The 11,757-nt window shown below is 41.6% G+C and overlaps 1 long non-coding RNA gene across 1 annotated transcript; it reads left to right on the top strand.

Annotated features, from left to right (window-relative positions):
* The first annotated feature begins 9,326 nt into the window (after window positions 1–9,326).
* LOC118357901 (uncharacterized) lies at window positions 9,327–11,080 on the top strand. Its single transcript, XR_004820375.2, has 4 exons — window positions 9,327–9,504; window positions 9,880–9,939; window positions 10,110–10,248; window positions 10,424–11,080. It is a non-coding gene; the product is annotated as an uncharacterized LOC118357901 (long non-coding RNA).
* Window positions 11,081–11,757: the final 677 nt, after the last annotated feature.

Below are 11,757 nucleotides of genomic sequence, written 5' to 3'. Positions count from 1 at the left end.
AGCATTTCTGTGGGGACTTCCATTCAGCCACAAGATGTTGGAGCCATAATTTGCAAATAAATTCATTTAAAATCCTACAATGTGATTTTCTGGATTTTTTTTTCTTCTCATTTTGTCTGTCATAGTTGAAGTGTACCTATAATGAAAATTACAGGCCTCTCTCATCTTTTTAAGTGGGAGAACTTGCACAATTGGTGGCTGACTAAATACTTTTTTGCCCCACTGTATGTATTGATTACGTACCATATTGATTGATTATTTATTTGGACGACAGGGAATGAGCTGAAGGATAACACAACTGACAATCCTCTTTGAAATATGTTTCAACTGTAGGACTGTTTTGTATGAACACATAACAGGAATAGTTTTGGTTGTCTGTCCATTCAAGTATTTATCCATCTTGCTCTTTTTGTACAATAGGCATGTCATGTAGCCACAGATTTTTATTTTACCATCTTTTCTCAAGGCAATTGTGATTAATATGCTTTTTGTAAAATGTTGGTTAATATTATGTTGCTAATATGTTATTTATAGCAACTATTTATTTAATAAATTATTTGTCAATGAAAAAATATATACTTTGTTTGAATTTATCAAAAGTAATTAAGTGCCGTCCTCTTTTCGTTAAAAGAGGATTCCATTGACACCATGCAACCATTTTTACTGATGTAACAGAAAGTGCCGATCCAGTAAGTCAAGAGTACAGCTGCTCCCTGTGTGTTTGTACTGGTCCATTCTGGATCCCCTAGTCTAGTAAAGCCCTTGTTCCCTCTCAATGGGCCAGTAATGGCCATCCCTCTGATTGTCCACTACAAACACCCTGACCACCGTGTGGACACAGAGACAACCCCTGACCTCTGAACCCTTATCTAGTGTCTGAAGGCAGAGAGACGGGAAGAACGCGTTTCCACTGCTCCAGAGTCCAATGGCGGCAAGCTTTACATCACTCTAGCCGATGCGTAGCCGATGCATTGCGAATGGTGATCATAGGCTTGTGTGTGGCTGCTCGGACATGGAAACCCATCAATCTCCTGACGAAAAGTTATTGTGCTAACGTTGCTTCTAGAGATAGTTTGGAACTGAGTGTTGCAACCAAGGACAGATGATTTTTACATGCTTCAGCCCTCGGGGGTCCCGTTCTGTGAGCTTGTGTGGCCTACCACTTCACGGCCCACCCGTTGTTGCTCCTAGATGTTTCTACTTCACAATAACAGCACTTACAGTTTACCGGGGCAGCTCCAGCAGGGCAAACATTTGACGAACTGACTAGTTGGAAAGGTGACATCCTATGACGTGGCAGCATCATGTTGTGGGGATGTTTTTCAGCGGCAGGGAATGGGAGACTAGTCAGGATGGATGGAAAGATGAAAGGAGCAAAGTACAGAGAGATCCTTGATGAAAACCTGCTCCAGAGCGCTCAGGTCCTCAGACTGGGGGCGAAGGTTCACTTTCCAACAGGACAACAACCCTAAGCACACAGCCAAGCTTGTAGCGTCATACCCAAGAAGACTCATGGCTGTGATTGCTGCCAAAGGTGCTTCAACAAAGTATTGAGTAAAGGGTCCGAATACTTATGTAAATGTGATATTTCAGTTTTTGATTTTTTATACATTTGCTTTGTTGACATGGGGTATTGTGTGTAGATTGATGAGGGTAAAAAAACTATTTAATCCATTTTAGAATATGAATAATGAACTGTATAGTGTATCTGTATGAATATCCACGTTTCCTGGAAATCCACAGTCAGCCGACTGCCTTTGCGACACAAGGCCTGTAGAGGAGTTTCCCTCAGCTGTGCCAAGGCATCACTGTCGCCTGATGAACAACACAGCAGATTTAAGTGGGATAAGTTGCTAAATGTACAGTAACTGATCTACCATTTAAGATCTGTGAAATCCAGCCTTAGAAATGAATGTACTATTAAAATGTAGATTTACAGCAGGTTCTAATCAATAGTTACTGCATATTTGCCAAAGCCATTGGTAGTCCATTTTCAAATCGTAATGACGTAGAGACAAAATATACTCCTTATTTGTGTGAGAATTATTTCCCAATACCAGAGCTGATCTTCTGCTCAATGTGGTTGGGGATGGTCACTGCCTGCTCTCCCGGCTGAACCACTTGTTGGTTGCTGAGTAGCGCCTGATGGTGAGTCGAAGTGTCAGAGCCTGCCTGCCATCTTTATGCATCCTAAAACCAAGACAGCATTCTGAAGTTAAACTTAATGCAGAAACACTACTTACAGACTTAACTGTTTCTGCACCTTGCAGTTCAAACCTTATGAATAACTGTGTAGAAGGCTACTCAACAAATCTTTGGTTGAGGACTTTTTCATGAAGGGAGTCTTCATCGCTAAAAGACTGGGATATTACGAAGATATGAAGACAAAAGACAGAAAGACATATCAATATGTGCACTGTATCAGTGTTAGCTGAAAACGGTTTAAATCACAAGGTCCTTTCATTTATCAGTTTTTAGTTTTCAGTGGGGTGACTGGAGTGTCATCTATGTCCAAGGCTAGATTCTGGAGACGATGAGCGTTGGAGGCTCTGAACTCGCTCACCAGCTCAGCCGGTGGGAAGAGCTGCAAGTCCTGCACACTAATCAATCCCAGGGCCTGAAATTGCTTAGCAGTCTGGTGGCCTAGTGAATATATAGTACAAAATCAACCATCCAATGTTTATACAGCGGGAATTCAATTCACTCCATTACTCCCGACAATCTTAGATAAGTATTTTTGTGATGATAGAAAGCATTTGTTGTGATTTTTTGACACAATATAGGGAAATCAGATCCAGTCAACATGGCCGAGTGCATGGAGGCTGACACATCGAGCAGCATCAAGGAAAATGGTAAAGAAAAGGAGGCTTGGAGTACATTTGCCGGGTGCAACACGTCAAGGGAAACTGTTCTTCCTATCTTCATTTTGGAGAGAGAATTCCTTACAAGGGAGGAGGCCATAGCTAACCCTCTGAAAGAAGAAGAGCTCTACCATAGCCTCACCCAGGAAATCCACCCAGGCCACCTTAGGACAGTACAGAGAGCTAGAGCACTCTGGTGTATCCATCTACATAAAAGGAAGCAAGGGCAAATCTCCAATTAGAGGAATATCTGTCTGTGGAAAGCATGTAGTGTTCAAGGAAAACAACCCTTTCAGTCTGAAGTCCTGCATGGCCAATCAGAACTCAGTCCAAGTTATCTTTATTTATTTAACTAGGCAAGTCAGTTAAGAACAAATTCTTATTTACAATGACGGCCTACCAGAAGGCAAAAAGCCTCCTGCGTGGACACGTGCTGGGATTAAAAATGTAGAATAAAATATAGTACAAAAACACACATCACGACAAGAGAGACACCACAACATAAAGAGAGACCTAAGACAACCAAAGAGCTGGCTGAATTAGTTTCTAACTAAAGCAGGCTGCAAAACTGTGGGGAAAGTGATGAAACGCATGATTCTATATAGAGGAGATATACAGCCAGTATGATGACATAGGAGATATACAGCCAGTATGATGACATAGAGGAGATATACAGCCAGTATGATGACATAGAGGAGATATACAGCCAGTATGATGACATAGAGGAGATATAGAGCCAGTATGATGACATAGGAGATATACAGCCAGTATGATGAAATAGAGGAGATATACAGCCAGTATGATGACATAGAGGAGATATAGAGCCAGTATGATGACAGAGAGGAGATATACAGCCAGTATGATGACATAGGAGATATACAGCCAGTATGATGACATAGGAGATATACAGCCAGTATGATGAAATAGAGGAGATATACAGCCAGTATGATGACAGAGAGGAGATATACAGCCAGTATGATGACAGAGAGGAGATATACAGCCAGTATGATGAAATAGAGGAGATATACAGCCAGTATGATGACAGAGAGGAGATATACAGCCAGTATGATGACAGAGAGGAGATATACAGCCAGTATGATGACAGAGAGGAGATATACAGCCAGTATGATGACATAGGAGATATACAGCCAATATGATGAAATAGAGTAGATATACAGCCAGTATGATGACAGAGAGGAGATATACAGCCAGTATGATGACAGAGAGGAGATATACAGCCAGTATGATGACATAGGAGATATACAGCCAGTATGAGGACATAGGAGATATACAGCCAGTATGATGAAATAGAGGAGATATACAGCCAGTATGATAACAGAGGAGATATAGAGCCAGTATGATGACATAGAGCCAGTAAGTGCCGGCCTTCAAATGTACGCTGATGACACTGTTGTCTATGTTTCTGATAAAACCTGTGCTGATGTCAATAAACATTTGACAAAACACCTGGATTCAGTGGCCACCTGGTTGAACTCTGTCTGACTGAATGTAAAGTAAACGGTCTCAATCTGTTTCTCAACAAGGAAGCTGCCAGTGACAAAGTCGCTCTCTGTCCGCATCAAAGAAAAGACAAACAAGTCACAGAGGTAAAATATGAAGTTTGACAAACATGCTAAAAAGATCAGTAGGACTATCAAAGCAAGCTTCTACTGTTTCAGACTAATAAAGACCTTGTCTGTGTCTTGACAGTGCCTCCTTCTTACATGCAATGGGGTTCTCTCACATGTCACACTGTATAACATCCTGGTTCCAGGCCAGCCAGTGCTGAGACCCTTAGAGTCACTGTAGAAGTGTGCGCTGAAAATATTGGTCCAAAAACATGTACGGGTACCATCACTGTTACATCCTGAAAAAGTACAATGTACTGAGCTGTTAAAAACGTAATCAGATTTGCAAATGTGAAGCTTGTATTTAAGTGTCTCAATGGTATTGCCACTGAATCCCTGACCAAACACATGCAGAAGCTGCAATGGTCTGGAATGTCCACCAGGGGGTGCACCAAGGGAAACTGCAAGGTCCCTGTATATAAAACGTCTGTAGGGCAGTCCTCTTACCGAGGAGACACATGCATGGAACACTTTATCAGAAGAACATAAACTGCTGGAACATCAATACATTCAAAATAAACAATAACAACTAGTTGCTACAGTTCCAATATTGCAATCATGTATGAACTGTATGAAGTGCTTCCATTAAAAGCGCTGTACATCCAAGTTGTAAATATTAGGGGTATATACTGGATGTATGAGATTTGCTTTGTGCGTCTAATTGTTGACTGACATCTGCTTTGTGATATAATTATGATAATGTACAGATGTGTTTTTTTAATGTAATTATTAAACATTTAAACATTGATTATGCACTTGTTTCTTAGCTTTGGCTTCCATTCAAGTCCAACTAGGGATAGGTGTTGAAAATGAAGCGTGAGTTAGGAAACACTACAGGGCAATGCATAGGACAATTGTTTGTTCAATGTGTTTGTGCTTGTTCCTATCCAAATATACTAAACTAACTCCTGAAATCGGCCATAATGGGTTAAGGTAAAGACCTGAATGGCTTGGTCCTTCTGTGGCTCAGTTGGTAGAGCATGGCGCTTGTAACGCCAGGATAGTGGGTTCGATTCCCGGGACCACCCATACGTAGAATGTATGCACACATGACTGTAAGTCGCTTTGGATAAAAGCGTCTGCTAAATGGCATATATTATATTATTATATTATTATATATTATTGACAACAGCTACAGAGGCGATAACTGCTATGGGTTACATTGCGCATCAATAAGCTCTACTCTACACACTTAATATGTTGTGAAATCTGTTGTGAATGTACTGTAATGTTTTTACAAATGTATAACTGCCTTCATTTAGCTAGAGCCCTAAATGGGGATCCATAATAAATACAAATACTTCATGTAGTGATTTGGATTAATTAAATTGAGTCAAGTTAGATATAAAACATATATCTAAACCTGGTACTTTATCTAAACCACTTAGACTACCCATGATTTCTCTGACACTCTCTGGCAAAAGTGTGGTTTGTTGATTTGGCTTGAAGGTGCCTGACACCAGTGAGGCCCAGCTTGCTTTGGATGGCTGTTCTCAGTTCCGCTGTGATGTGTGAGCTCACCACAACCCAGTCCACGGTGGTCCATGACGTTGGCATCTGAGGCTGAGTAAACAAAACAATAACATATACAATCCTTGGTTGCATTTCACATCATCGTAAACCGATTGCTAGTATGAAGACATTTCATTTCTTCAAACTAAAATCAAATCAAATCCAATTGCATTTGTCACATGTGCAGAATACAATGCCTACTTACAGGCCCTAAACCAACAATGCAGTTCAAGAAATAGAGTTCAGAAAATATTCACTGAGGAAATAAAGGCTAAGGTTAAGAATCCAAACCCTTTCCGAAACGTATATCCTGACAGGTTGTTTCACAACCCATATCCTGTTTTCACAAAGCCAAATGGATACCTAGAACCATATTAACAGTAAGTACCCAGTCTGAATGCTGCTAGACAGGTTACTCACTGTCATGATGAATAGCGAGCAGACTCTGGAGTCAGTTCCTTCCTCCTCTCAACCATCTCTGTGATGTCCATGAAATTCTTAACATATCCCAGACATTTTACTAAATGGACAGAATGACATCAGCGACTCTGAATGGGGGAAAACACAGAGACAGGTGAGAGTTATTCCATAAAATCACATTTTATTGGTCGCATACACATATTTAGCAGATGTTATTGCGAATGTAGCTGTCACGTCCTGACCTTAGTTCCTTTTTTATGTCTCTTTTTTAGTTTGGTCTGGGCGTGAGTTGGGGTGGGCATTCTATGTTTTGTGTTCTATGTTTTCTATTTCTATGTGTTTGGCCTGGTATGGTTCCCAATCAGAGGCAGCTGTCTATCGTTGTCTCTGATTGAATACCATACTTAGGTAGCCTTTTCCCACATGGTGTTTGTGGGTAGTTGTTTCCTGTTTTCACCTTTCAGGACTGTTTCGATTTTCATTTCTTACATTCACTTTGTTATTTTGTATTTTCGTGTAATAAATAATCATGGACACTTACCACGCTGCATTTTGGCCCGATCCTTCCTACTCCTCATCCGATGAAGACGAAGATCGTTACAGCCCCACAGGTCAATGAGGACAAAGACCCTTGCCTTTTGGAGTTGGAGAGGATTAACAAGGAAAGAGAGACTGTGAATGAGGTAGAGAAGGAGCAGAAGAGATGATCCCTTTACCAAACTGTGCAGATTAACAGTAAAAGCATAGAGTCCAAGTAAGTCTCGATTCCCAAATCGGAAACGGCAGGTGAAGATTTGAATGGAAATAGCGCCAAATCTTCACACAGGCAGCCCACTACAGTCTATTCTCCTTCTAGGAGGAAGTACGTGTTTAACAGCTCCAAACAGAAGATTGATTTGGAATAATAGCCCTTGTCCAACTTCTCAGCTTCTTTGTTATCTAGTTGTTGTTTTAAGTAAAGGGATAAGTGGGCAAGGTGTTAACAGGACGAGAGAGAATGTTTGTAAGGGGAACCAAACTAAGCCGCCTTCTCAAGAGCCCACTCCCTCACAAGCTAGTAGAAGCAAGCTAGTTGATGACCTTGATGAAGAAGGGGTCCTCATCATTGATATTCCACCTCTGGAGAGCGACAGGAAGAAGAGTCGAGCTCAGAAAGACCACCACAAACCTTCCACAGGAAGTCAAAGCGGAAGTCCACCCTGTTCCTGTTGCTGTTCCTGCTGTGGCTGATGCTCCACTTGCTATTCCACTTCCCGTGTCCACTCCTAGTCCTTAAGTAGTCAAAGTCATATCCCCACCTGCAGTGTCTGAGATTGTGAAAGATAAGGTTAAGTGTTGTCATATCTAGTGTTTCTGCTAGTCAAGGAATTGACGGTAAACCCAGTGCTGAGTGTGTTTGATGACCTGTCAAAATGCTTAGAAAACCCAAGGAGTGAAAGTGAGAGAATAGTTTGTTACCAAGAGGCTGGGGCCACTGCAAAAAGTAACTGAGACAGATCTTGAATGTCCCAAAAGGGATGCTTCATCTTTACAGACACCTCACCATAATGATCCAGTTGGTTATGCGGATGTCGACTTACTGATGGCAGTGCCTGAATTGCTTGAACGTGAGCTTGCCTTCAACTGTGCTGAGAACAGTAACCCTCTTCAACCCAATGAAGTCTTTATATGGGCATGTATCTTCACTACCTCACAAGGTTTTAGTCCCTCCCTCGATCTCCTCCCCCCATAAACTCGTCATTGAGACCCCAGTGAGATTAAGCAGCCAGCAACACAGAGCTTCTGGTCACTTGTACAAAGCGTATCATCAGTGCCATGTCTTCAGAAAATACCAGGCCAAACTCCAGGGCATGATTTTGCCTTGCCTAGTCCAGTTCGGGCAACAAACTTTGTAGAGCAAGCAGCCACTACCCCGGGTATCACAAAAGGCCAGCTGTTATATGGGCTAACTAATGGAATAGAATTAGAATCTGCTCCTTTTGAACCACTTACCATAGACAAAGTGAATGAACAAGTTATTGAGTTCTGAGGAGCTTGAGTATTGAGTTATCTGATAGTGATGCAATGGAGGAATGCTACCGTATCCTCTTGGAGGAAGCCAACAAGCTGAAGAGGGATCAACAGAACAGGCTGATACTCCCACAGTCTCACACACTGGGCAGGATACTTGGACAGTTGGAGATTGGAACATGTTGATATTGTGTGTACAAAGTCATCGCTTGTGTTTTCCCCCTGCTAGCCTGTGTGAACATCATACCTGTGGGAACAACCATCCAGGTGGGCAACAACCTGCACTTCATCCTCCCAGAGGGAAGCTATACTCTGCCCATCACTCCAGTCCATACCCAGTCACAGTTTTACCCATTTCCCCTGTTCCTGTAGAACCTCAGCCTACTGCCTTCATTCCTGCTAAGGTGAGTGCAAACGTAAAGATGTAGAGGTGGACTAAAATGGCTTCAGTGATGTTCACTGACCGCGAGTACAGTATGAAGCAAAGCATTGTTCAGTTGTATATTGCTGTTGGCTGACCAAATGTAAAAATGCACCTCTTGAAGTGTGACAGATTTAGTCATAAGCATGCCTTTTACATGCTTGGTATAGGCAATATATCCTATAGGCTGTGGTATGATTAATTTCCCTAGGACTGGCCTACTTTGGGTATTGTAGTCAACATGGGGCTGTTCATCGTGCTCTGTTCATCATTCCCCATTATGCCAGAATAGGGCATACTTCAGCTTTATGATGTATTTGCATTCAGGGCTAGTCCTGTTTTACTTCCAAATTGGCAACTTGTGTATTTTTGTTTCTGGGTAAAGAAGCTTTATTTAAAGAGGGTTTTCTGTCGGTGTGGGGCCACTTACTCTATGAACCAAGTGATAAAGCACACTCGCAAGGAGGAGTGCAACTACCAAAATGGGAACGGAGTTGAGAAAAAGGGTGAGAGGACATGATGTTATGTTCCACATTTCTGAATTTAGAAATGTAATCCTGTTTGAGTAACTTGTTACTACAGTTCCAGGTGGAGTGGAAACACGCCATATAGCTGCTGTGAGGGTGTCATTCCTGGATGCCACGTTTTCAAGGTAATAAGAGGACAAAAAGGGCATAGCACCTATTTCCACAAGACTTTTCAAAGATGTCAGGAAACATAGTATCCCCCACATACTTCTCCCCCTCAGCCGCATGTCCATGACACAGTTAGCCTAGATGCCTTTGTCAGTACCCTTCCTAGACCTGCCTTTGATACGGGCTGCCTGGAGGTGTTCCTAGTCGACTGTGAAATGGTGAGATTCAACAGTCGGATTATGGAAATCCTAGGCAACCTTTTGCATGACATGCCAATTTAAAGTTAGGTCAGTGTGTTTTGAACATCGATGTCCCCACTGCCGTACTAGTGATCTGGTCAAGTTATTTTCTTTACTGTATGACTAATAGATTTATAGTCTTTCTTCCTTCAGTGCTTTACCACTCATGGTCTGGAGCTGGCTAGAGTGACTTCTGTCAACTCCAGTTTGCAGGTAACCTATGACGCCTTTTGTGAAAGCTGATAATGAAGTCATTGACTACAACACCAGGAAGGGCCACATAACACTCCAGAATTCATATAGAATCTCGACAGACTGCTTCATTTTATCCAGCATTTTAAACAAAGATGGCATCGCAGTCACCAATGCTCTCTTCTGCTCAGGTTTTCAGGCACCAGTGAAGTTCATGTGAAAGGAACACGCTCGTCCACACGGGATGTTCAGGAGACTCTTCTGAGCTTTGTAAGCGCAGAGACTATACTGATTGACCAAAGCTTAGAAACGGACCTCTGTGCACTTAAGGTGAGTTCAGCTGCATTAGTTATTAATAGTAACTATGTATTAGTGAATATGCACCGATATGGAAAGTCTATCAATACCAGTTGCTTTTTTTTCTCTCGATACAGTATAGATTAATATTGAAATGAAAAACATTACAACTGCCAATGAGAATTGTCTTTGAGCATATTTTTTTTAGTCCAGGACAAGGCCTAATCTCAGCCTTATGAATAAGATTACGCTCCACAACCTGACAGCAGACTACCCGAGGAGGATCATCGAGGAGAGTGGAGGGTCAAACAAACAAGTCTCTGGCAATGGGAATAATACCCATCACCTGTGTGTCATTTCATTTCTAAACAGTCAAACTGATCATGGTGTAAGCAGGGAAAGATGTTGCATGAATCTTTTAATGAAGTGTCTCACAATCCCAACTCGGTCCATTCACTGCTTACTGTTAAATGTGTTCTTAGAACACTTGTAAAAGCAGTTGAGACAATCTGAGAGATGATCATGTTTTGTAGTAGGCAAAAGTCCTAAACATGTATCCACTAATTTGAGAGTCATTCCTCATCCAAGGTTTTCAGATTTTGTGCATGTGCGCTATAGGTTTATAGTAACTATGTGTATGGTATTGCTCTGCTCCCTTCCAGTGGGTGGCCATGACTCTGCAGAAGCTGCTGCCTGCTCATGTAACGAGTACGCTAGGAGTCGGGAAGCTAGTACAGGGAGTGAATTTAATAATAAATGGAACAAATCAAATCAAATCAAATTGTATTTGTCACATACACATGGTTAGCTGATGTTAATGCGAGTGTAGCGAAATGCTTGTGCTTCTAGTTCCGACAATGCAGTAATAACCAACAAGTAATCTAACTAACAATTCCAAAACTACTGATATAAGATATATGAATGAGTGATGGTACAGAGCAGCATAGGCAAGATACAGTAGATGGTATCGAGTACAGTATATACATATGAGATGAGTATGTAAACAAAGTGGCATAGTTAAAGTGGCTAGTGATACATGTATTACATAAGGATGCAGTCGATGATATAGAGTACAGTATATACGTATGCATATGAGATGAATACCCTACATTATTCATCTCATATGCATACGTATATACTGTACTCTATATCATCGACTGCATCCTTATGTAATACAACAAGAAACAACAAGAAACACGACTACCGTACAGACATAAAACACAGAAACAGAATCAATAACGCCTGGGGGGGAAAAACCAAAGGGAGTGAAAGATATAGGGGAGGTAATCAGGAAGGTGACAGAGCCCAGGTGAGGCGCATGTGTGCGTAACGATTGTGGCAGGTGTGCGTAATAATGAATAAACAGGCGATATCGAGTGCCAGAGAGATGGAGCGGGAGTAGACGTGACCGCTCACGTTGTGGAAGGTCAAAGATGGAAAAACGAAATGATGGTGACCTGAATAAAACTGTCATCGCCCACCTACGTTTTTCATGAAATCACAAATATTGATGTTCAAATGTCACTTATTTGTATAAAGGTG

Source organism: Oncorhynchus keta, chromosome 25 (assembly GCF_023373465.1).
Source record: "Oncorhynchus keta strain PuntledgeMale-10-30-2019 chromosome 25, Oket_V2, whole genome shotgun sequence".
NCBI lineage: Eukaryota > Metazoa > Chordata > Actinopteri > Salmoniformes > Salmonidae > Oncorhynchus > Oncorhynchus keta.
The sequence above is the reverse complement of the archived record's forward strand: the minus strand, read 5'-3'. Positions and strand labels throughout refer to the sequence as shown.